The sequence below is a fragment of the Schistocerca piceifrons genome, chromosome 11 (genome assembly GCF_021461385.2).
Source record: "Schistocerca piceifrons isolate TAMUIC-IGC-003096 chromosome 11, iqSchPice1.1, whole genome shotgun sequence".
In the NCBI taxonomy this organism is placed as follows: domain Eukaryota; kingdom Metazoa; phylum Arthropoda; class Insecta; order Orthoptera; family Acrididae; genus Schistocerca; species Schistocerca piceifrons.
In genome coordinates, this window is record NC_060148.1 from 17,821,521 (window position 1) to 17,848,476 (window position 26,956).

General features: G+C 38.9%; 1 long non-coding RNA gene across 1 annotated transcript; it reads right to left on the minus strand.

Moving 5' to 3' along the window:
* Positions 1–1,284: 1,284 nt before the first annotated feature.
* Positions 1,285–26,956, minus strand: LOC124720304. Its single transcript, XR_007006123.1, has 3 exons — positions 26,688–26,956; positions 6,544–6,703; positions 1,285–2,739 (listed from the first exon to the last, which is right to left on the minus strand). It is a non-coding gene; the product is annotated as an uncharacterized LOC124720304 (long non-coding RNA).

The following is a 26,956-nucleotide window of genomic DNA, read 5'->3' on the forward strand; positions in this document are numbered from 1 at the left end:
CGACTGCAGCGACTTACCCATTGCATGCTTCCCGTGAGACTCACATTCCCAACTGTCCACAATTCTACATATGTAATGTACCCTATAGACATTTGCCCATTCACTCATTACTGGCGCACGCTTTGGCGATTCCCTTATGAGTTTGGGCAACCTGTGCGCATTCACACAGACGAAGGTCAATGAGTGGGTAGCCTTTAACTATATATATGAAGACAGTAACTGTGCTGGTTGGGGCACACATTTTCAGCTGTCCACATCGAGGTATATCAACAACACCTGAGGGCTTCAGTTAGTCATCATTTAATCCAGGGAAAAGCTGCACGGTCATCAACAGTATTCTGTTCTTTTGAGAACAGTTACTGTCTTCATACGTATGTATAAAAACCTATTATAACCAAGAGAAACAAATTAAAGAAAGCAAATGAAGCACAAGGAAGAAACAAAGGGATGGTAAAGCACAAATATCAAATATGTACACAGTTGAAGGATGAAGTTTTTATTTATCTATGTATCATTCTTAACCCTTGACAGGGACAGAGTCTGCTTGCAAAATGTAACACATATTACATGAGATAACAATAACATCCCACATTCAGAAAGAAACATGGAACAAAAATTTTATAAAAATCTCTGTAAGTCAAACAAAAATGAGATTATTTGAAGAGAAAATGTTACCACAGATTTTGTGCCTCAAGATATTAAAGATAACCTAAAGAAGTCTGAATGTCAATTTTCCAAATTATTTACTAAAACATAATTTTGGAAGTCACAGATTCTGCAATAATTCTCTCATGGCCATGCTTCTACTGCCCTGTGTCACTACACCCTAGTATCTTTTATTTGCCTCATTCAGAAGCATACGTACTCTTGTTGCCAACAAAGTGAATTATTTTCTTCTGTATAAAGTGGCTGGCTGGGAAAACTACTTTCTCCTCCACTGATGCAAACACAGAAGTGGCTATATCAGAGAGCAAAAATTCACCTGTGAGTAATTTCTTCTTGTTGCTTCTAAAATAAACCTCTGCCATTTGCAATACACTGAAAACCTCACTTGGTGGCTGAATAAGTGAGGTTTCTTTAAAGGACTTCAGATGTAAAACCATGTTCAGACGTACAGGAATTTTATTTGGATGCGATTAGGCTCTCCTCGCAAAATTTCCAAAGTGCAAGGCGCTTCATAGCTTGCCTAACATTGTGACAACATAAATAGTAGAGAGACTGGTGCTCATCATCACACACCATGTTGCAAGTGGCTCGTCAATTTCCTCAGCACACTTATCCCCATCTTCACCTACAAATTACCCCACTAATTCTGCCAGGAATCTACTGTCTTAATTTTCATTATCAGTGGTAGAAATAAAGAATTAAGAAAGAGTAATAATCATCAGTGCTGTTTTCAGTTCTGATGGTGCTGATACTGGATTTTTGAAGAAGACCATTGAAAACAGATTTCCTAAAGCATCTTGTGCAAATCTACTTGTTAGCAGAAATTTAAAATTCTTCTCATTCACGAATGTGTCCTGCAATTCCAAAATACCTACAGTTGACAAAACTACAAAGACTGAACTGGTTTCCAGGCATCCTTCAGGCCAATTTTCAACTCTTCAAATAAACACAGAGTGTCCTCCAGATGACAGAGAGCCTCACTGTATGTTTGTTCATCAGAACGACTCAGAGCCATAACTGGAGCTCTACATGTCATGAGGCGAAACCACTTATGAACGTGCTTTAGAAACCGTGCTGTGGTTAAAGCATTTTTCTGCAGTTTCTCTGTCCTGACACCATACTCAATGGCTGCTGCAGTCTGGCTGATAATTAGGGCAGTAGGCGAGCCAACTTTCATTTTATCATAAAGGTTTGGCATCAAACACCTCTCACGCAGTTGTGGTGCCAGTTTAAGACTTAAACCATTGTCTATCTCAAGCGACTGCTTTACATGATTTATATGTACCTCATTACAAGGTAGATATCGTTCCTCGACAACATTTTGTGAAAGGAAGTCTGATTGCCCGGTGACTAAGTAGTTCCTCATATTTTCAAAATGTGTGGTGTATCTCTGAGGAAAATTAGCTTCCTGTTATCACAAGGATACTGGCAAAAATTGACTAATTTTGAGAACCTGCCAACAACAATTCCAAATTCTCACCATTCAGCTCGATTTTGCCCTCCCGTACCTAACGAGATGCAGTGAACATTGATACCGAGTGCCTCAGATTCACTAAATGCTTATAGTGATGCTTTTGACATGAGAACTGGAAAAAGATGGCCTGTGTAATACTAACCTATTGTTTGTTTCCATTTTCAGGTAATACCACCCAGCATAACAACTAATGCTCCAATCATATTCCAATGATGGAATGATACGACCCTCATCCATGAGGAGAGGAGCACATTTTTCATCTGGCACCATGAGGTCAAACTTAACTTTCAGGAAAACTCATTAGCTGCCTCAGCACACCAGGTCTAAATTTCACATTCTGTAGCAAACATCTCGGGGTTCTGTCTGAAGGAAACGGAAATTTATTTTCTACCACATACTACCACAAGCTAGTCTAATTCTCAGCCCTTTCCACTGACCATTTGCTACCTTTACATGTCCCCTTTGTTAATACTGCAAACCGATCTGCACCAAATAAACCATGCAGGCTGGCAAGAAAGTTGTCTTATTCTAAACACACTCTTCGTCCAGGTTCTCTGGAGGACTGATGTCACTGGTCACATTTGAAGGCTCTCCAACCTCTGGAACACAAATTTGCAATATTACGATCTTCAAAAATGAAAAAGTATTTAATACTACAATATGCTTTCAAGCAGCCAGAAATTGTTTCTCAGTAGGATGTGGTATGTGATTTAAAGATTCATAACATGCCAAAATCTTAGTTTCAAGGGACAGAGGCAAATCTGTGACAATATGAGTGGTAAAATTCCAGGTGGGCTCTTTTTGTTGTTGTTGTTGTGGTCTTCAGTCCTGAGACTGGTTTGATGCAGCTCTCCATGCTACTCTATCCTGTGCAAGCTTCTTCATCTCCCAGTACCTAATGCAACCTACATCCTTCTGAATCTGTTTAGTGTATTCATTCTTGGTCTCCCTCTACGATTTTTACTCTCCACGCTGCCCTCCAACACTAAATTGGTGATCCTTTAGATTAGATTAGATTAGATTAATACTAGTTCCATGGATCACGAATACGATATTTCGTAATGATGTGGAACGAGTCAAATTTTCCAATACATGACATAGTTAAGTTAATTTAACAACTAAATTAAGTTAATATAACAACTTTTTTGTTTGGTTTTTTTTTTCTTTCTTTTTTCTTAATTTATATCTAAAAATTCCTCTATGGGGTAGAAGGAGTTGTCAGTTTGAGGAATGTGCTGATCTTTGCATATTATGAGAACTGCTTATTTCAACTTTCTGCACTCTTCTGGTTAGGTACGAATTAAACCATTTGTGCACTGTCCCACTCATGCCACAATACTTGAGCTTGTCTAGCAGAATTTCATGATTTGCACAATCAAAAGCCTTTGAGAGATCACAAAAAATCCCAATGGGTGGTGTTCGATTATTCAGATAATTCAAAATTTGATTGATGAAAGCATATATGGCATTTTCTGTTGAAAAACCTTTCTGGAAACCAAACTGACATTTTGTTAGTACTTCATTTTTACTGATATGTGAAGCTACTCTTGAATACCTTACTTTCTCAAAAATTTTGGATAAAGCTGTTAGAATGGAGACTGGACGGTAATTGTTGACATCAGATCTATCCCCTTTTTTATGCAAAGATATAACAATAGCACATTTCAGTCTATCAGAGGAAATGCCCTGTTCCAGACAGCTATTACACAGGTGGCTGAGAATCTTACTTATCTGATGAGAACAAGCTTTTAGTATTTTGCTGGAAATGCCATCAATTCCATGTGAGTTTTTGCTTTTAAGCAAGTTTATTATTTTCCTAATTTCAGAGGGAGAAGTGGGTGAGATTTCAATTGTATCAAATTGCATAGGTATGGCCTCTTCCATTAACAGCCTAGCATCTTCTAATAAAGATGCCTCAGAACATGTCCTACCAACTGATCCCTTCTTCTAGTCAAGCTTTGCCACAAACTTCTCATCTTCCCAATCCTATTCAATACCTCCTCATTAGTTATGTGATCTACCCATCTAATCTTCAGCATTCTTCTGTAGCACCACATTTCGAAAGCTTCTATTCTCTTCTTGTCTAAACTATTTATCGTCTATGTTTCACTTCCATACATGGCTACACTCCATACAAATACTTTCAGAAACGACTTCCTGACACTTAAATCTATACTCGATGTTAACAAATTTCTCTTCTTCAGAAACGCTTTCCTTGCCATTCCCAGCCTACATTTTATATCCTCTCTACTTCGAACAACATGAGTTGTTTTGCTCCCCAAACAGCAAAACTCGTTTACTACTTTAAGTGTCTCATTTGCTAATCTAATACCGTCAGCATCACCCAACTTTATTCAACTACATTCCATTATCCTCATTTTGCTTTTGTTGATGTTCATCTTATATCCTCCTTTCAAGACACTATCCATTTCATTCAACTGCTCTTCCAAGTCCTTTGCTGTCTCTGACAGAATTACAATGTCATCGGCGAACCCCAAAGTTTTTATTTCTTCTCCATGTCATTACTTTTCCATTTCATAGTATTAAGAGCCCAAAATATTCTGGAGGTGGGTTCTTAATACTCTGAAATGGAAAAGTAATGCCATATACTAATGTCAAATTGTAGGCGACCAATTATATTTAATTCCCAATAAACACTACCACAGTGTTTACAAAAATCATTAGCTCTTTGCTAAGGCACCAAAGAAATCTGACAGCACTGTAATTTAACAGACCTTCACTATACAACAGTTCAATAATAACAGAGCATGTGAGGCCCGAATACTTAAAATTACAAGAGTTGTGAGGCCAGTCATACTTCCTGATGTGGGTTGTAGTGCAGAATACAGTTAAGTGCAAGTAAATATTATTTACAATAAAAGATTAAATAATGACCAAACTCAACCACAACGTTAGACATCTTAGCACCTGTTGTGCCACGTATTGCCAACAAATGTAAAGCTCTGTATACAGAGTTAAAAAAAAGGTACAGAAAAGCCACAGGCTAAAATGTAGGAGAAAAGACTTATTTCATCAGATACCAATAGAAGTGGACTGTGTATGTAAGAGATGTGGTCGTGCTCGCTAAATTAACTTGTGACAAAGTAGTTTGTTCCCACCACCAACAGACCCTGGACGTGCCAGTTTGAAAAATATACAGCTGTTGTAAATTAAATGTTTGAGTCTGTTTCTGTACACAACTGAGAGTTTAAATGAGAGTATTAAATATAACTTCAAAAGAAGAAACTCTATTATATTATTTTGAGCTTTTCCTCATTACAGAGGCTTATCTCCAACATTATAACTAACTCGGAAATTACAATACAAACAATCAATGTTCTTAAACTATATTCTCAAAATATTCCTCCAGGTGTTTCGATCTTGTGTGTCTTCTTCCTCTGCACCCATTCTCCTCATTGTGTGCTGTACATTTTGAAGCCAGGTGGTCATAGGTCGTCGTCTTCTCCTCCCCTCCGGTTCCCACTCCAGTATCAATTTTGGTATTTTGGTTTTCTCCATACGTCGTACATGCCCATACCACTGTAATTTCTTCCTATCCATTATGTCATATATTCTTTCTTTTATTTCCATTCTCCTTATTACTTCGGTGTTCCTTATCTTTTCTTTCCTGGAGATTCTTGCCAATCTTCTCCAAAAGTCCATCTCTAGAGCTTGTAATTTTTTAATGTGCTTCATATTAATTGTCCAGGTCTCCGTTCCATACAGAACCACACTCTCCAATATGGATTTGTATATTAATTTTTTAGCTCTACTCATTACATTCCTGCTCCATAAGACTGAGTTAAGCATCCCAATGACCCTCCATCCGCTACTAATTCTTTTATTGATTTCTGACTCTGATTTTCCCTCCATTTCTAAAATGGATCCCAAATAACAGAAAGTGTTTATCTTTTTGATTTTCTTTCCTTCAATGTATAGCTCATCTGAATCATTAGTCAAGTATTCTGTTTTTTGGTAATTAATCTTCAAACCCCAAGTTTTGTATGCTACTGTTAGTTGATTGCACATATAGTTAGCATCCTCCCCATCTTGTGCTACGACTACTTGATCATCAGCAAATAATAAATGATGTAGATAAACTCCATCTCTTATTTCTAAAGAAGAAAATCTAAGCTATGTATTTACAACACCTATTAAAAAGTAAATGCTTATTGTACTCAATTGACAAAGTATTTACTACGACAACTTCTACGATACAAGTAAGCCCACTGTTTGCAAGCATAATGCTGTGAAGGGAAATTCTGTGTGTGCTACTGATCAAAACAACAAATGTGAACTGTTAGCAGTTACACAAGATATTCACAGTACTGCAATTCAGCAGCGTGTGACAGCATGACATATATAAAAAGCTATTGAAGTAGTGAATGTTATTTTCCAGTTACCAGTATCCTCAGTTGGTTGGGCCAACAGGTTTCTCTCAGAAGGAGCTTTACATCCCACTGGTGGCTTATGATGACAAGAAATGGTTGCCACAGCATTTGGTTTAAGTTTTACCACTCCACAAGCTCTGTTGGTTTCAAACTGGTCTGGAGTGAAGTGATTCTGGTAAATAGAAACAGTACTATCAGGCAGTTTGATTACCAACTTCATTATTTAAGCGATATAAAAATTTCAAAACTGTACATTATAACTATATTTTATAATATAAAATATATGAATCTGCAATATCAATAGAACTGAGCACACATTACTAAAACTACATGCAGTGCAAGGTGGTCAAAGGCCTATGAATTAGGTACAGCAGCTATACACAAACACTGTCGTTCTGATCAATCTCTCAGCTCCTACCTGCAAAATAATTGAAAAAAGATTATATTTTACATGAGATAACTAACATCTTTTAGGTAATGTATCTTTGTTCAAGTTTAATTTTCATGAGATTTAGGTTTCTTGTGTAACAACATACATTGTATCTAAAAACAAAGATGATGTGACTTACCAAACGAAAGCGCTGGCACGTCGATAGACACACAACACACAACACACAAAACACACACACACACACACACACAGTGTATGTTTGTGTTTGTTTGTGTGTTGTGTGTCTATCGACGCGCCAGCGCTTTCGTTTGGTAAGTCACATCATCTTTGTTTTTAGATATATTTTTCCCACGTGGAATGTTTCCCTCTATTATATTCATAACATATATTGTATGATGCACATAGTCTAAGTCTACCTATAGTCTATTCAAAATTACTTTAGTATATACAGCTGCAACGGAAAGGGCGGGGAGGGGGGAAGGAGGGATGATGATGATGATGATGATGATGATGATTGGTTTGTGGGGCACTTAACTGCGCGGTTATCAGCACCCGTACAAATTCCCAACTTTTGCTCACTCCAAACTCTCCACTTTCATGAATGATGATGAAATGTTCAGGACATCAGAAACACCCAGCCATCTCGAGACAGGTGAAAATCCCTGACCCCGCCGGGAATCGAACCCGGGACCTCACACTAGGGAAGCGAGAATGTGACCGCAAGGCCACGAGCTGTGGATAGGGGGAGGGAACAAGGTCAGGTTACAGTTGGAAGGAAGGGTAGATGTCAGGGCGAAGTTCAACATCCGAAAGGGGGCGGTGCTGGAAATTGCCTTGATGAAGGATATGGAGGGTGTGGAGGTGCAGAGAGAGAGTTTTTTTTTTTTGTGGTTTTAGGGTGCACAACTACAGTGGTCATTAGCGCCCAGACTAAATTATGAATGCACTGCGAGGCACAAGGTTAAAACAGCAACTAAAAAGGACAACACTATAAAAGTCACATTAACAGGCAAGGGGTGAAAAGAAAACAGCATGATCAAATGTCCTCAGACAAGTTTGTCAAGTGGATAAAACGAAGAACGTGAGCACCTGCTCCTGGGTCATCCGCTAAAATTTCACCCAGAGTACATGGCAGGCCGAGATCAATGCACAGTGTATTAAAATTCGGACAGGACGTTAAAATGTGGCGCACCGTCAGCAATTGCCCACATGGCAGAACAGCACTGACGCAGCCGTCAGCAGATGGCAGTGGCTGAACCGGCAGTGTCCAATCCGTAACCGGTCCAAAACGACCTCCTCCCACCGAGAAGGGCGTGAAGAGGTCGTCCGAGCCGTGGGGAGAGGTTTTGAGGCCCGAAGCTCGTTTCCAGTAAGTGGAGACTAATCGGCACGCCACAGTGATAAAATGTGCTGAGAAATGACCCTGCTACAATCGGATGAAGGCACACGGCGAGAAGCTGTCCAAGGCTGGAGGACTGCAGCCTCGGCCGCAGCATCTGCAGCTTCGTTCCCAGGGATACCACACGGCCAGGAACCCACATAAAGGTAACTGGAGAACCGTCGTCTGCCAGCTGCCAAAGAGAGTGTTGGATCCAGCGCTCGAAAGGGTGAACCGGATACAGATCACTGAGGCTCTGGATGGCACTCAGGGAATCGGAGCAGATGACATAAGCAGAATGTCAGTGGCGGTGGATGTAAAGAACGGCCTGGTAGAGGGCAAATAGCTCAGCTGTGAAGGCCCAACAATGGCCATGGAGCCGGTATTTCAAACTGTGCGTCCCGACAATAAAAGAACACTCGACACCATCATTGGTCTTAGAGCCATCTCTATAAATGAAGATCGTATTAATGAACCTCGGACGAAGTTCGACAAACTGCGAGCGGTATTCCGAAGCTGGGGTAACCTCCTTTGGGAGCGAGCCGAGGTCAAGGTGAACGCGAACCTGAGCCTGGAGCCAAGGTGGCGTTTGGCTCTCGCCCACTCGGGTAAGGGTTGCAGGGAGTGGAAAATCAAGTTGCTGAAGGAGGCAAAGAAAGCGAACTCCAGGGGGTAGCAGGGTAGATACATACAACCCGTATTGACAGTTGAGAGAGTCGTCAAAAAAGGAACGATAAGACGGGTGGTCGGGCATTGACACTAGCCAACAGGCCTACCGACAAACCAGTATAACGCGCCGGTAGCATGAAGACTCTCGACAGGACTAGTATAGAACGCTCCGATCGCAAGACGTAACCCCCGATGTTGTATAGAGTTGAGGCGGCGTAAGATGGACGGACGTGCAGAGGACTACACAAAGCTCCCATAATCCAGCTTTGAGTGGACGATCGACCATTATAGGTGAAGTAGGACAGTTCGATCCCCTCCCCACGACGTACCACTGAGAACATGGAGGACATTTAGGGAACGGGTACACCGGGCAGTCAAATATGACACATGTGGAGACCAGCTAAGTTTCCTGTCAAATGTAAGACCTAAAAATTTTGTTGTCTCCACGAATGGAGCACAACAGGACCAACATGTAAGGACGGTGGGAGAAACTATTTGTACTGCCAGAAGTTAATACAGACCGTCTTCTCGGCAGAAAAAAGGAAGCCGCTGGCGACACTCCAGCAGTAAAGACGGTCAAGACAATGCTGAAGACAGTGCTCCAGGAAACATGTACGCTGCGCACTGCAATAGATGGTAAAATCGTCCACGAAAAGGGAGCCTGATACATTAGCTGGGAGGCAATCCATTATTGGATCGATCGCTATGGCGAAGAGAGCGACGCTCAAACCGGAGCCCTGTGGCACCCCATTCTCCTGGCGAAAGGTGTCTGACAGGACAGAACCCACACGTACCCTGAACTGTCGATCCATTAAAAAGGCACGAATAAAAAGAGGGAGGCGACCGCAAAATGGCACAGGTTGCAGGTGTTGGTTTGTTGTTGCTGGAGTAGGTGGGGATGCCGGGAAGCTGCTTCTGGACCCAGATGTAGTGATGGTGATGTGGAAATGGAGAAAGAGTGAGGGTGAAGGCACAGCAGACTGGTGCAAATGTCACAGCTGGCATGGTTGGCAGTGTTGGCAGCACTGACAATGGAGCTGTAGTCCATGCTGGACAGATGTCATATGCAAATGAGCAGACATGTGGGAAGGCAGAGAGATAGAGATAGAGCAAACATGCGCATGCGCATTTGCATTTGTGGGAAGACGGATGGAGTCATCTGAGTAGTACGATAGGAGAGAAGATCAGTTCAGGGCCGAAACATGTTTTGGAACAAATAACAATAACAAATTTCACTTTTATCTCAATTGAGTTCCATGGCAGTATTGCAATGGCCTCCCGTCTTGTTCACAGCACTACCGTATGTTACAAAGGTACTTCTCACTGACTTTCCTTCTTTTGAGTTCAACTCGAAGTCTGTACCATCGTATGTTATGGGACCACTGCTTTTCACAATATATATAAATGACCTAGTAGATAATGTCGGAAGTTCCATGCGCCTTTTCGCGGATGATGCTGTAGTATACAGAGAAGCTGCAGCATTAGAAAATTGCAGCGAAATGCAGGAAGATCTGCAGCGGATAGGCACTTGGTGCAGGGAGTGGCAAATGACCCTTAACATAGACAAACGTAATGTATTGCGAACACATAGAAAGAAGGATCCTTTATTGTATGATTATATGGTAGCGGGATAAACACTGGTAGCAGTTACTTCTGTAAAATATCTGGGAGTATACGTGCAGAATGATTTGAAGTGGAATGATCATATAAAATTAATTGTTTGTAAGGCGGATGCCAGGTTGAGATTCATTGGGAGAGTCCTTAAAAAATGTAGTCCATCAACAAAGGAGGTGGCTTACAAAACACTCGTTCGACCTATACTTGAGTATTGCTCATCAGTGTGGGATCCGTACCAGGTCGGGTTGACAGAGGAGATAGAGAAGATCCAAAGAAGAGCGGCGCATTTCATCACAGGGTTATTTGGTAAGCGTGATAGCATTACGGAGATGTTTAGCAAACTCAAGTGGCAGACTCTGCAAGGGAGGCCCCCCTGCATCGCGGTGTAGCTCGCTGTGCAGGTTTCGAGAGGGTGCGTTTCTGGATGATGTATCTAATATATTGCTTCCCCCTACTTATACCTCCATAGGAGATCACAAATGTAAAATTAGAGAGATTCGAGTGCGCACGGATTCTTTCTGGCAGTCGTTCTTCCCGCAAACCGTACACAACTGGAACAGAAAAGGGAGGTAATGACAGTGGCACGTAAAGTGCCCTCTGCCACACACAGTTGCGTGGCTTGCGGAGTATAAATGTAGATGTAGATTACTCATAAGTCTGGTTTCTGTCACTGGAAATCATTCATAGTGAAATCAAACTAGCCTATACTATTTGACATGAAAAAAGAAAACAGTTTATAGATATTGTAGCATCGTTTGTATGAAGCATTACACATTCACCCACCATGTCCCCCCCCCCCCCCCCATCCCCCATGAACCATGGACCTTGCCATTGGTGGGGAGGCTTGCATGCCTCAGCGATACAGATGGCCGTACAGTAGGTGCAACCACAACGGAGGGGTATCTGTTGAGAGGCCAGACAAACGTGTGGTTCCTGAAGAGGGGCAACAGCCTTTTCAGTAGTTGCAGGGGCAACAGTCTGGATGATTGACTGATCTGGCCTTGTAACATTAACCAAAACGGCCTTGCTGTGCTGGTACTGCGAACGACTGAAAGCAATGGGAAACTACGGCCGTAATTTTTCCTGAGGGCATGCAGCTTTACTGTATGGCATGGAGAGCTGCATCAAACCAGTCTCAGGACTGAAGACCACAACAACAACAACAACAACAACACCATGTTCTAGTAAGAGTGAGAGGAAAACTATGATCTGTGATGTAAAACGCAAAACTTTCAAATGAGAGTTTAGAAGTGCAAACTTTTTCTTGCACTGGTGTCAAATGTTCCATGCCCCGTGCTCATGAAGATGATACACCAACTTTCTATCTTATTTATTAACTGAGTAGAACCTGCCAGTCAAGAGGACAATAGCAACATAGATTTTGTTATTTTTAATTTTTTCTTTTTTATATAAAGCTAAGACAACTCTAGGTTTTGAACTGTAACCTCCAAATTTGCTGCAAACAGTTGGCATTCTTAATAATATGTTTGTGATTCAGATATATTAGCATGTGATATCTGTAGTTATAGGTACAATGATAAATTTATGGTTAATATAAATAGCAATTTCGAAAGATTTCATGTATCATCATCTATTTCATTGTATACGTGATTGATTGAGTTGTCACGTGTGATGTGAAGTGTGGAGACACAGAAAGACCAAGTTTACAATTTGAGCTACAAATATTTATAACAATATAAACATTTCAGTGAATCATTTATAAGTTACAGTCATATTAAACAAAATTTCTTCCCACACAGTTAAAGAAACAAATTTTTGCCTCTCCTGAAATATTTGTACAGATAAGTAAGGTCTTTCTTTATACTAGCTGTAAGCATCCTATGGTTCAGCAGATGCAGTTTTGAGCAGCATGAGAAGATTCTAACTTAAATAATAATGAAACGAGCATTGTGTGTGTGTTGCTAATTAACATGTCATTCAGATCTGTAGGCACTTCATATAAACGTCATTTCTTCTGAATTCTTTCAAGTTAAGTGAGCATAAGAGATATGTCCTATCTCTGATATGGAGAGCTTTTGTGTGTATTTTTTCTGGACTACTGGACTTAAAGACTACAGCCTAATTATATAGAAGAGTAAAAATGGGTTAGGGAGCAGACTGGCGGGGTGGACGTAATTATGGCTGTAATGCGAATGTATTGCAAGTGGCAGGACAGGTAGCCAAGTGAATTAATGGTTGGTTGAACAAGGAAGGTTTCCTCGCATTCAAAGACACACGGTGAAAATATGGACATGAGGACTTCCTGTGGGATTTCAATTGAGAAACAAATACCTCTTCACAGGTTGTCCAATCTACAAATCTAATTCAGCACCCTTCTGTAGCACCACATTTACACAACTACTGTTTTCATCCTATGTATGCTATTTGTTGTCCATGGTTCACTTCCACATCCGGTTACACTCCAGACAAATACTTTCAAACAAAGACTTTCCAGTAGTCAAAATTATAATTACGTGATGTAAATATACCTCATTCTTTTTCAGAGAAACGTTTTTATATACTGCCACACTCCATTTTAATCCTCTCTAGTTTGGTCGGTGTCAGGTATGTTGCTGCCAAAACAGCAAAATTTGTCCAATACTAGTAGTGTGTCATTTCCCCCTCTTAATTCCTTGTGCATTACCTGCTGTAATTCGACTACATCCCTTTACCTTGTTTTACATTTTCCAGTGGTTTCTGTTTACTTGCATCCAGACTCATGCAGGGCATGCTGAGTGATTTGGCTAAGCCCTTAACCTCAGTACTTCTGAAGCCACTATACGGAAGTATATTAATTCACATGAAACAATGTGTTTACAGTAACCAGGCACTGTTTAATTTATTTCCTCAATGTGCTTCAAAGATTTAAACCTCAATATCAGGTGGATTATTTGTATTAATATGATGTGTGTATTGGGTTATGATTTTTTGCTAACCTGAGGCACTGCCTGTAGGGAAACAAATCACTATTTGGAACGCGGCTCTGTGGGGATCTTTGACTAAAATCTAAACGTAAATCTAAATGTACACACAAAACAGTTGTTTTAGAATACCCCCATTTACCACAGGCTGGTTTCTGTGTCACTATACATCACAATAAACTGACACACTTCGTTGACAAAGATGATGTTTAGAAACTGATAGACACAAAGACTGTACAGCAAAAACACTATTTGAAAATACTAAGAGCATACAGTAAAAACGCCCAGCATTTCTGAGTATGCGTTAAAGTATTGTGCATATCTGTGGTTGAGTACATTAATAATTTTTTTAGATTTAGTATTTAAAATGGTACATGAATCTTTTCTTTTAAATTTACATAACTTAAACTTTGTACTCATTTGTGTGTTCAGGTGACCTGTTAAAAACATGAAACGTGATAATTATATTGCTAGAAATGGTGTAAATATACATAAATAACAACTTGGTTTGGAATTCAGAGACAGAGGACAAAAGGAGTGGCAGAAGAAGAGAGAAATTCTGGTTATTCTAGAGTTATGGGTTTCCTAGGATTCCATCTGTTGCATGCTAGAACCAACTAGGATGACAAGGGATCCAAACTGTTTTGTCATTTTAAGTAGAGCTAGTGAGTACTGGAAGTATGCTAGTCAAATGCTCATATAGAAAATATTAATGAAACATGAAAATTACGAAATTCATGGTCAATATGAAGTGGAAGATAAAGGTGGTGGTGGTTGTTGGGATGTTTAAGGGGGACTAAACAGCGAAGGTCATCAGTCCCCCAGGAAGATAAAGGCAGTGTATATGTGTATGGGGGGGAGAGAGAGAGAGAGAGAGAGAGAGAGAGAGAGAGAGAGAGAGAGAGAGAGAGAGAGAGAGAGCGAGCTTGTGCAAGTGCATCGCAAATCTAATGGTGTAGGGTGCTGTTAAAACCAGAGATGACAGACACTGTTGTATATGTTGGCAATTAGGATGGACTCACTCTGTTTTCTTTGATACACTACTGGCCTTTAAAATTGCTACACCAAGAAGAAATGCAGATGATAAACAGGTATTCATTGGACAAATATATTATACTAGAACTGGCATGTGATTACATTTTCACCCAATTTGGGAGCATAGATCCTGAGAAATCAGTACCCAGAACCACCACCTCTGGCCGTAATAACGGTCTCTATACACCTGGGCATTGAGTCAAACAGAGCTCAGATGGCGTGTACAGGTACAGCTGCCCATGCAGTTTTAACACGATACCACAGTTCATCGAGAGTAGTGACTGGCGTATTGTGACGATCCAGTTGCTTGGCCACCATTGACCAGACGTTTTCAGTTGGTGAGAGATCTGGTGAATGTGCTGGCCAGGGCAGCAGTCGAACATTTTCTGTATCCAGGACCTGCAACATGCGGTCGTGCTTTATCCTGCTGAAATTAAGGGTTTCTCAGGGATCGAATGAAGGGTAGAGCCACAGGTCGTAACACATCTGAAATGTAACATCCACTGTTCAAAGTGCCCTCAATGTGAACAAGAGGTGACCAAGACGTGTAACCAATGGCACTCCATACCATCACGCCAGGTGATACACCAGTATGGCGATGACGAATACATGCTTCCAATGTGCGTTCACCGCGATGTCACCAAACACGGATGTGACCATCGTGATGCTGTAAACAGAACCTGGATTCATCCGAAAAAATGACGTTTTGCCGTTCGTGCACCCAGGTGCATCGTCAAGTACACCACTGCCGGCACTCCTGTCTGTGATGCAGCGTCAAGCGTAACCGCAGCCATGGTCCCCAAGCTCATAGTCCATGCTGCTGCAAATGTCATCGAAGTGTTCGTGCAGATGGTTGTTATCTTGCAAACGTCCTCATCTGTTGACTCGGGGATCGAGACATGGCTGCACGATTTGTTACAGCCGTGTGGATAAGATGCCTGTTGTCTCGACTGCTAGTGATACGAGGCCATTGGGATCCAGCACGGCATTCCGTATTACCCTCCTGAACCCACCAATTCCATATTCTGCTAACAGTCATTGTATCTCGACCAACGCTAGCAGCAATGTCGCGATACGATAAACCGCAATCGCGATAGGCTACAATTCGACCTTTTTCAAAGTCGGGAACATGATGGTATGCATGTCTCCTCCTTACACGAGGCATCACAACAATGTTTCACCAGGCAACGCCGGTCATCTGCTGTTTTGTATGAGAAATCGGTTGGAAATGTTCCTCATGTCAGCAAGTTGTAGGTGCCGCCACCGGCGCCAATCTTGTGTGAATGCTCTGAATAGCTAATCATTTGCATATCACAGCATCTTCTTCCTGTCGGTAAAATTGTGCGTCTGTAACATATCATCTTCGTGGTGTAGCAACATTAATGGCCAGTAGTGTATTTGTATATCTGCAGTGTTTGAAGGATGCCTAATTATCTGCCCAATCATGTTGCGCATGACGAAAGATATGTTTATGCCTTTACATATCGAGATATAAATAATCAAATATGAAATACTAACCACAAATGGTACTGTGTGGAAGATCTCATTTTATGTTTGTTTTCTGTGCTGTGATCCTTCTGCAATTATTTGAGTTTTCCAGGGAGTATACTATGGAGGTGGTGTTTTATCATTTCAATTTATTGTTTACATTTATCTTCAGAGTGTTGTAGTTGAGTTGCTGTTCCTGTTAACAACACACCAGAATGCTACCTTTTTGTGGGTGTGGGATGACAGGAGGAATTGTGGATGGCAGAGCATTGTTGAAGATTTCCAATAAATTTCAATTTGATGTCTATTATTCATTATTCTAATGGTCCCGTCTAATAAGTTTACAGTGTCACTTACTTGGTTCTCAACTGTGATCTTCATACCCTCATCGGAGGTGTTGGATGATTATTTTTTTTTTTTTTTTTTTTTTTTATTTATTTATTATCATCCCGATGATCACATTTGTGATATAGGATTTGTCAGGGTACATTTTAACAACTATATAATATCTTTACAAAATTTGTATCTGTGCTGAATTCATATTAATCTATCTTATGTTTAATACAATATACAACTAATAAGTGTTTTTATAACATAATTTATTATGCACTGATGTAATTTCATTTGTCACATTAACTTAAACATATATTTTATACAGCTGCGCAGAGATATTCGCTTATGCTGTAATAGCATTTGTCAAGCATGTGGTTCTTTAGAACGGTTTTAAAGTTATCCACATTTTCGAGCTCTTTGATATGTTTTGGTAGTGCATTAAAAAGTTTGATGCCTTGATTACATACATGTTTCTGGCATCGGGTACTTGTTACAGCTTGTATGTGGAGATCTTTACATTGCCATGTATCGTAATTATGGAAGTCTGTATTGGTTTTATTTTTGTCCTGATTTCTTTTGATCACCAACAGACATTTCAGAATGTATAAAGATGGAATTGTTAAAATTTTCAATGCTTTAAAAAGGGGCCTACAATGTGTTTGAGGTGGGCTGTGGGTCATTATCCGAATAGCACGTTTTTGTAATTTGAAAATCTCATTTAGACGACAATTTGTTTTTCCCCAGAATACTATCCCATAGGATGCAATGGACTGAAAATAGCCAAAATATACTAATCTGGTACAGTCATTATTACAAACTCTTGAAATTATTCTAAGCACAAAACACGCCGAATTTAGTTTCAGTGCTAAGTTCACCACATGGTCCTTCCAATTAATCTTCTCATCAATGTGCATACCCAGGAATTTTGCACACTGTACTCTTTCAAGTTGTTTGCCCTCCATGGTGGGATTTAGGTCGTCCTGTTCACTTATTTTTTCACATTGCACATAATTTTTTTTTTTTTTTTTTTTGCATTCAGTGTTAGCTTGTTAGCACTAAACCATTTTTGTATATCTTGTAGGGCATGGTTCACAGTACTGTGCAATGACTGCTTCATATCACTAACTATTAAACTAGTATCATCAGCAAGTAACATGATTCTAGCTTTTCTCTCTGACACCTGAATATCATTAATGTAAATGGGGAACAGCAAGGGGCTTAATACACTCCCTTGGGGTACTCCTACTGTGACCTCCTTTGGATCTGATCTTAGTTTAATTTTTTATTAATATTTGGTGCTGTAATTTCAACCACCTGCATCCTCTCTTCTAGATAAGACTCAAACCACTTTTTTACCGGTCCTCTGATACCTATAGCTTCAAGCTTTTTCAAAAGTATGCTGTGGTCAATGGTGTCAAAGGCTTTTGACAAATCTAGATTTATCCCAACTACACTATTTGCCTCTTCCAATTTAGTGATTATTTCTTTTGTGTATTCTAGTACAGCTGTTTCAGTACTTCTCCCAGCTTGAAATCCATGCTGATTACTGTTTATCAGATTGTGCATATTAAGATAATGTGTGACTCTATATTTCATTAGTATCTCTAAAACTTTTGAGAAAGTTGGGAGGAGTGAGACAGGTCTGTAGTTTTCTATTTTAAGTTTATCACCCTTTTTCAACAGGGGAATGACTTTAGAAATTTTCAGTTTTTGTGGAAACATGCCCTCAGCCATTGACAAGTTTGCTATGTGCGCCACTGGTTTTGCTATCTGATTAGCTGTTTTCTTTACTAATATTATTGGCACCTCATCTACTCCAGCTGACATCTTGGACTTCAGTCTTTTAATCACTTTTAAAACTTCCTTTTCATTTGTTGGAACTGCCATCATACTGCTGGCTGCCTCGGGTGCTTCCATCTTAATCTGCTCCCCAAGATTCCTGCTTAATGTCTGGGGTACATTTAAAAAGTAATTATTTATATAATTAGGCATGGCATATTTATCTACCATTTTATTCTCCTCATCTTTTAGAATAACTTCCTTGTCTTTGGTAGGTACCCCGGTTTCTTTTCTCACAATTTCCCATGCTATTTTAGTTTTCTTTTTGGACTGTTTTATTTCCATATTATTACTTAATAGCTTTGCATTTGCAATTACTCTGCGGTATATTTTCCTATACCTCTTTACATATTCTATAAAATCAATATTTGTACACTCCCTCAACTCTGAATTCAGTTTTTTCATGTTTTCACATGATTTCTTAATTTCAAGAGTCATCCAAGAACTTGACTTTACGTATCCAGTAGACTTGATTCTGGTCAGTTTCTTTGGAAAACACATCTCAAAGTTAATCATATAAATTGATGCAAATACACTATATGCCTCATCTGTACTTGACTGTTTCATAACATCTAACCAATTTTCATTTTCAGTTTCTAAGATACTTATGAACTGATGACAGCTGTCCACAGAGAAGTTTCTTTTGTAAATATTATTTACACCTTTATCTTCCTTTGACCTTAAAGGGATTTCAATGGTGAGAGCATTGTGGTCAGACAATCCTAAATCTATGTTTGTTACCTCTATGTCAGTTTCTGACATATTTGAGAAAATGTTATCTATGAGGCTATTGGAGGTGTTTGTTATTCTAGTTGAATTGTTTATGTGTGGTGACATGTTGAAACTCTTTAATATGTCCAAAAATTGCCATTTTTGTTGACTTTCAACTAGAAGATTAATATTGAAATCACCACAAAGAATAATCACAGTTTCTTTTTTGTAAATAGTATTTAGCAACAATTCTAATTTATCAAAAAAGACTTCTATGTCTCCACATGGTGACCTATACACTGTTATGACTGACTTTTTTCATCAGGCCATATAGCTGGACAGCACCTGCTTCAAAAAACTTTTCAATACTTAAGTTCTCTGCTTCACATCTCTTTTTAAATTCTAACTCTTGTCTAAGGTAAATACCGACTCCACCACCTTTGCAATTTTCCTACTATAATTATTTGCCATTTTAAATGGATTAATATGAATACTACTAATTTCTTGGTCCTTACACCAGTGTTCAGTAATACACAAGACATCAGGTTGGGTGTTACTTACTGTTATTTCAAGTTCACAATATTTGTTCTTGAGGCACTGCACATTTAGAGTCATAATCTTTAGAACAGGGGAGTGAGCACTGGTGGTACTTCTCCTTTCGTTTAACACTGTTATCTTGGAGTTTTCATTATGGCTGGATACCAAAAATCCTGTTGTGCCACAGGTTTCTTGTTTCTGTTGCTTTTCCTACTTGAAGTGTATGATGCTGATTGATTGTTTATACTAGCTGTGGCAGCTGATGACATTTTAATATTTACAATAGCAGATGATGATGTTTTTAGTGCTTCAGCAAATGTTGCTCTTGTTAAGGTTTTCATTTCTTCTGCTTCTGCCATCATTTGGGGTGGGATTTTAGGGAACTTGTCTACTGTTATGCGGCTTATTTCTTCTAGTATCTTTTCACCCATCATCTTTTTTCCATAATAGTTCCTGTGCTGTCCATGCCTCGTGAAATGATTTCTCACTGAGCTGTTTGCATTCACAAAAGTTGCACACTTAAAAGCACAGCAGATCTTCCTGAATTTATTATTTGTTGACTTTATTTCTTTGTTTACACATGATTCCTTGATTAGATCATGTCTATGTGCACACTTACAACGAGAACCTTTAAATTTAGATCTGACAGCTTTTTTAGAGTTGTTTGAAGTGCCCTTGTCGTTAGTTGGCTTTCATTTTTGCATATGTCATTTGCTCCACCTATTAGCACACAGCATGTTCCAGTTTTAACTAAGTTTTCACAATTATTTACTATTTCGTTAAGGGGAGCACCAGGTTTGACAATGGCTGTTACTCTGAATTGCGACTGCCGATAATTTATTATTTGTGCCACACCCTTTGCATGACTATCACCTAATACACAGGCTTGATATTTGTTGTTCTCCAGGTGCCCTCGTTCCGTCGTTTTTATAGTACACTTTGTAGAAACATTTGTTTCGTTAGAACACACAGATGATCTAGATTCACTTTCACTTATCTTATTTTTTGAGTTCACATTTCGTCCTGTCGTGTCTTCATTACCCATTTTTCTTTGCACTCTATTTACTGATGATGTCATACCGCCAAAAAGATTTCGTTTACTACTAGCAGAAGTTTTGTTTGAAACGAAAATTGCCGGTATGTTTTCATTACACTCGTTTTTTAAATTGTCATAATTCTGCTGCTTTATCAGTTCCTAACTCATTGCTAGTTTATTGTGATGCATATGACCCAGAAAGGAGCCTGTGGCCACTGGAGGTATTACATTTTAGTTATTTCATTTACATATTTAGATTTATGTTCAGGTTTTAGTCAGTGACCTTGACACAGCCATGTTCTAAAATAGGGATCTGTTTCTTTACACACAGTGCCTCAGGTTACCCTAATATCCTAACACAATACACACCTTGCATTAACACAAATAAATCCACCTGTTGACTGAAATATTTGTCTGGACCGTAGCCTTATATGGAAGTGAAACTTGGACAATAAACAGTATAGACAAGAGGAGATTAGAAGCCGTTTCAATGTAGTGCTTCAGAAGAATGCTAAAGATGTGGTGGGTAGTCTGAATCACCAATGAAGAGGTATTTGTTTTTGAACAACTCCATCGCTTTATTTTACCAATTTCACGTTTGAGACTAGTTTTGACCACTGCAACCAGCAATGATGCCTCATTCCAGATCGACATGAGGCAGATCCCAAAATGAATCGCAAAGACTGGAATATAAACACACAAAATAAAAACAATATAGTATGGCCACGGCACTTCTATACCACCACAAACAGTTTATCAGTTGCCGACCCACAAATAATATTCTCCAATGAAAATAATGGAGAAGATCATGATCGATAAAGAGATATATTATCTGAGAGGACACAAATTTATGGCACCACGTGCCTAAATGTACAGTCACTTTAGCAGGAAACATCAAGAAGTAAAAAGTAACAGTTAATTGGGTACTTGAGGAATGTGTTGACAGTAGAGATTTTAGATAGAGTCAAACCCTTGAATACTGTAGGTAGGTTCAAATGGATGTAGGTTGCAGTAGTTATTCAGAGATGAAGAGGATTGCACATGACAGACTAGATTGGAGATATGTACGAAATTCGTCTTGGGAGTGATGACCACAACAATATCCAAGCAGCAGTAATTTAGGTACGAAAAGCCATCAGACTGACCAAAGGGAAGAATACCTGCATGCTGGTTGACCCTCTTTGAATTCCAAGCAGGTGCTTGTTGCTCTCCTGTTTATCTCTTACTTTCCGTTTCTCATCGTAAGTGAAGAATACAACTACAACCTTTGGGTCCACCAAATTTGTATGTGTCTATTCTGCCTGAAAATTTCAATAACTGTTACATTCCTTTAATAACGAAACTTATACAAAAGTCACAAATGCACAAAGCCACAGAGAAAGGAACACAAAGTCTAAAGGAGTTTTGGACTTGTTTCACTTAAATAGTTCTGTCAACTTAGAGCAGAGTATGGAAGCCAGTCTGGAGAAAATACAAGAAGTAACAGCACACATGTTTAAGTATTGCAGCACCACAACCAGCCGTGATTTAAGTGAGTAGAGAGAATAAGGTGGGAGGAGGAGTTTCCATATATGTCAAAAGTTATCACTGTGTAGAAAGCTTGGATACTAAAAAGTTTTGTCTAGAGCAATGTATAGAAGCATGTGCCTGTCAACTTAAACTGAAGGAGGGCTCTTTTATAATTGTAACAGTATATGGGTCCCATACAGGAAACTTTCATTTATTCCTGGAAAACTTGGATGCCTTGTTGTGCTATCTGTCAGATAGGGGAAAGCAAATTATTATTTGTAGGGACTTCACTGTTGATTCGCTACTCGGGTAGTCAAGGGCAGCAGCACATTGATAGATAACACTTTTATAGACCAAGATAGGTTTAATAACATAAATTCTTGTCCTGTTGAGAATGGCCTTTCTGATCATGGTGCTCAGCTAGTTACAGTATATGACATAGCTCCATTCAGTAATTCAAAGCTACCCTCCAAAGTTGTGCGTCCAATTAATGACTCAACAATTAGAAATTTCAGAGAAAATCTTCAGCAGTTAGACTGGGATGAGGTGTACAAGGAACCCGATGCTAATTTAAAATATAACTTATTTCATGATACACTTGTAAGAGAATTTGAAAACTGTTTCCCCAAGAAAGTAGTTAAATCTAATTATAAGAAACCATGCAAAAAACCTAGGGTTATTAAAGGAATACAAATATCTTGTAACCACAAAAGGGAACTGTATATAACAACAAGAAAGAATCATGACCCAGAAACAGCCAAATATTATAAAAACTAAGGTGTTACATTAAGAAAGGTTATTAAAAAGTCCAGAAGCATGTGCATCATGTCTGAGATTAATACCTCTGATAACAAAATCAAAACAATTTGGAATATTATTACAAGGGAGACAGGACAACCAAGAGTACAGGACGATGGCATCACCATCGAAGTGAATGGAAACTTGATAAACAACAAGCCGGAAGTCAAAAACATTTTGAATAATCATTTTTTAAATGTTGTAGAGAAAATTAGATCTAAATGTTCATTAGAAGAAGCAAGGCAATTAATGGAAGAGGTCTTACACACACCATTTGACACAACTGAAATTCCACCCACCTCTCCTTCTGAAATTAGGAAGATAATAAACTCTCTCAAGAATAAAAGCTCACATAGAATTGATGGCATTTCCAGCAGGATAATAAAAGCTTGTTCCCAAGAAATAAGTGGGGTTCTCAGCCACATACGTAATATTTCTCTGAAGCAGGGCATTTTCGTAGATAGACTGAAGTATGCCATTGTAAAACCACTGCATAAAAAAGGGGATATGTCTGATGTCAACAACTACCACCCAATCTCTCTTCTGACTGCCTTATCCAAAATTCTTGAAAAAGTAATGTATTGTAGAGTAGCTTCACACCTTTGTAAAAATAAAGATTTAACAAAATGTCAGTTTGGTTTCCAGAAGGGATTTTCAACGGAAAATGCTATATATACTTTCGCTAATGAAATATTAAATGCTCTGAGTAACCGGAAGTCACCTGTTGGGATTTTTTGTGATTAGCAAAGGCTTTTGATTTTGTAAATCATGGAATACTTCTAGATAAGCTCAAGTACTGTGGTATGAATGGGAGAGTGCTCAAATGGTTTAAATCATACCTAACTGGAAGAGTGCAGAAAGTTGAAATAAACAGTTCACATAATATGCAAAAAATTTTATTTGGTTATGGTTTATTATGTTTATGAGGTTGTGTGTATAGTTTGTGTGTGTGTGTGTGTGTGTGTGTGTGTGTGTGTGTGTGTGGTGAGTTGTCTGTTCATGTTTATATCTGGTTAGATAATTTGTGGATCATGTGTGGGGGTGGTGGTGCTGCTGGTATCGGTGAGTAGGTTTTGTGTGTTTTTGATGACCTGTAAGGTCAAGGGAAGTGTTTAGTTCCAAATTTGGTGTTTTCTTGTGGTTTTTGAGGCAGTGGTGATTGCTGAAGTGGTTGTAGGTTTGGGTTGTATGAATTGGTATCTGTAGTTTCTGTTGAGCTATATAGGTCAAGGGATATGTTCGATTCCAGTGGATATTGTTTCTAGTTGATTTTGGGAAGGTTGTGGTCATTTTATTTTATCGTTTGGTTTAGTGGCTTGTGTTTATTTTTAGTTTGTCCCTACCTAAAAAACACCCATTCCTACCCCCCCCCCCTCCCCCGCCCTTGTCCCGTTAGTTTCATTATATTATCGGAGAAATATGTGTTTGATGGATTTTCGATCTATTTTCGTGTTTGTTGTCATGTTTACGTAATGACGTTTTAGTAGCGATATGGGAGTTGCTGTGAATGGTCATTTCCGCCATATTGGTGATGGCATTGGTCAAGCACACGGGTGGAATCGGACGTTTCTGTTAACCCGAGAAACTAGTTGAGCATCTTGGAGGAAGCATAAGGCAACACATATTTTGGTTAGAGTCAGATTACAGACAGACAGCTTTGAGAGAAATTAGAACTGCATAGCATCGTAAACTATGGAATAGTTTCCAGGAAAGTTAAGTGTTTGGTCCGTCAAAACATTAGGATGCTGAATAAAGAGTTACATGAGCTTCTTTTATGTTAGAAAGGTGTGTGAAATTTGGATGAGTGTTTTGTGCCACTCTCAACACCATGTACTCACGGTGATGGAGAAATAAGATATAAGGGATTATAGGCTAGCATCATATATGTGTACAGTTTACCTGGAAAAAGGAGGAGTTTTAACACAAAAGCAAAAATATGGCAACAAGGAGTTTCTTTGTAAATCGCAATGTAAAAGCGTGTGCTTGTCAGTTGTTACTAGATAATAATACACTTCTAATTATAACACTCCTCAGAGTGTCTATGAGACTTTCAGTGATTTAATAGAAATCTACATGAATTACTGAGCTATCTGTGAAACAAGCTGAACCAGTCATTAGTTTGTGATGATTTTAATACACTTCTTGAAGGATTCCGAGAGGTAAAAAGTACTATAACCATTATTTGGGTGTTTGAATCTGATTTTCGTAGTTAATTTTGCAACTTGTGAGCAGGAAGATAGTAGGATCCCGAATCAAAGCACATTTATTGACACAGCTCAGGCTGAAACAACTGATGTGCAACAAATTGTTAATTGAAGAGGGAAATTTATTTAAAGTCCATAATAGTTTAAGGTCATATTCAACAAAACTACTACATTTTAATGGCAGTCTAAAATATTTCCAGGAACACGCATGTTCTGACTAATAATGCAGACATCTTTAGTGCATTTCTGCACAGTAATGTATTATGGAATAATTGCATGCCTAAGTTGATAGCAAAGAGGTGAACTATTCATGCATTGATTATCTACTGAATGTACACCACATTTCTCATTTTAAGTCTTCAAAGTATTTATACACCTACTACAGTTTCACAATCACTCATTTTCAGGGCTATCTCTATGGGGATGGATGAAATTATTTATACTTTTTGTCCCATTTAAAAAATACAGTAGCTACAATAAAAATTAATTTTTATTTTAATAATTACTGAACCTAGTTTTCCTTTCACAGCACACACCAGGTAATTCCATTCATTTCTTTTATAGGAATATTTAAGTATCTTGTAGTGGTAAATTTATGATCACCAAGCTGGTGGGTCAGAATGTTTAACATCCTATTAATTAAACCATAAAATTATAAGTATTCCTATAGTATTTCAGGCTGTTGTGATTCAGCAGCAAACGATAGTATGAATAAGATGTGCAAGTTACTGAAGGTATAAAATTAATTTTTCCCATTTCCTGTCTCCTAGGGGCATATTTCATAAACATCTTCCTCTCAGCAACGGCCTTGTGTACAACTATTGGTTTACAATAAAAAAAGCTGGTTTAAGTATCACAAACTCATTAGTTCCTTTGGTTTAAAATGGCGCTAGAATAAAACTATTCGATTAATCAGTGAAACTATAATTGGCTGACCCCATTATGTCTGCTGTGTATTAAAGGTGAATAAATTCCGTAACTGTCCATTACAATTACATTTGGAAATGAAAAAGATGTTCATTTGCAAAACAACACAACTTTAGAAATATAACTGTTAATCACAACACACAAAGTGCACATGCTGGAGTGGAGTAATACACACGACACCATCTCATCTGTGGCATTCCATTTCTTGAATTGCTCGAAAGCAATTTTATTTTTAATTTAAAAACTTAACTTCTCCTCTTATGTGACGTTCATTACTTGGCATGTGTTCCGGTACCGGAATATATTACACATGTTGAAGGTCTATTTGCCCTTGAGATAGTTTACTGCAACAGTCTCTTACACAAGAACTGTAAAATAACGAGAAATCAACTATACTGTTCTCATTATATTTGTTTTAGTTTCACGTTTGTCTCGTTTCGTTTTAATTCGTCACTTCCCGTGATGTTACACTGAACAGAAGTAAACAAATGAGAAAAGCATGCTTCAGGAACTGCACGCTACAAGTTGAAACGAGATTTCGTTTTGCTGGCTCAGTTACTGTTGACTTTATTTTGTGTTTTTCCAACACGTGTTCACCAGTAAAAGCACCAGTACTGTACCTTACGAATTTAACCTCAACATTCTGCAGCTAGTTACGTCACGAGCTGTACAAGTAAAGTACTGCACGTCTTTGCTACGTGACATACTAGGCGGGGAATCTTACATTTTCCAATCTACATTAATGCGTGAAAATTGCTCTTACTCCACATAATGCAGTTGCTTTTGTGTTCTGCCAGTTTGCTCTGCAGAAGTTCATCAGCCATATTCTTCTTCTTGCTGCTTCCCTCTCTTGTTGGCTTCGAAAGTTCAGCTAAAAGCACGGCATTGTTTGACTTATTCAAGACAAAAACACACGGTACTTGCTATTTTAAACGAACAACATACACGACCAACGTGGCTACAAATGCCACGAAGTGCAGTCAGCTGTACGCCGTGCTATGCAATGACGGTCATACTTTCGCGGGCAGTGAC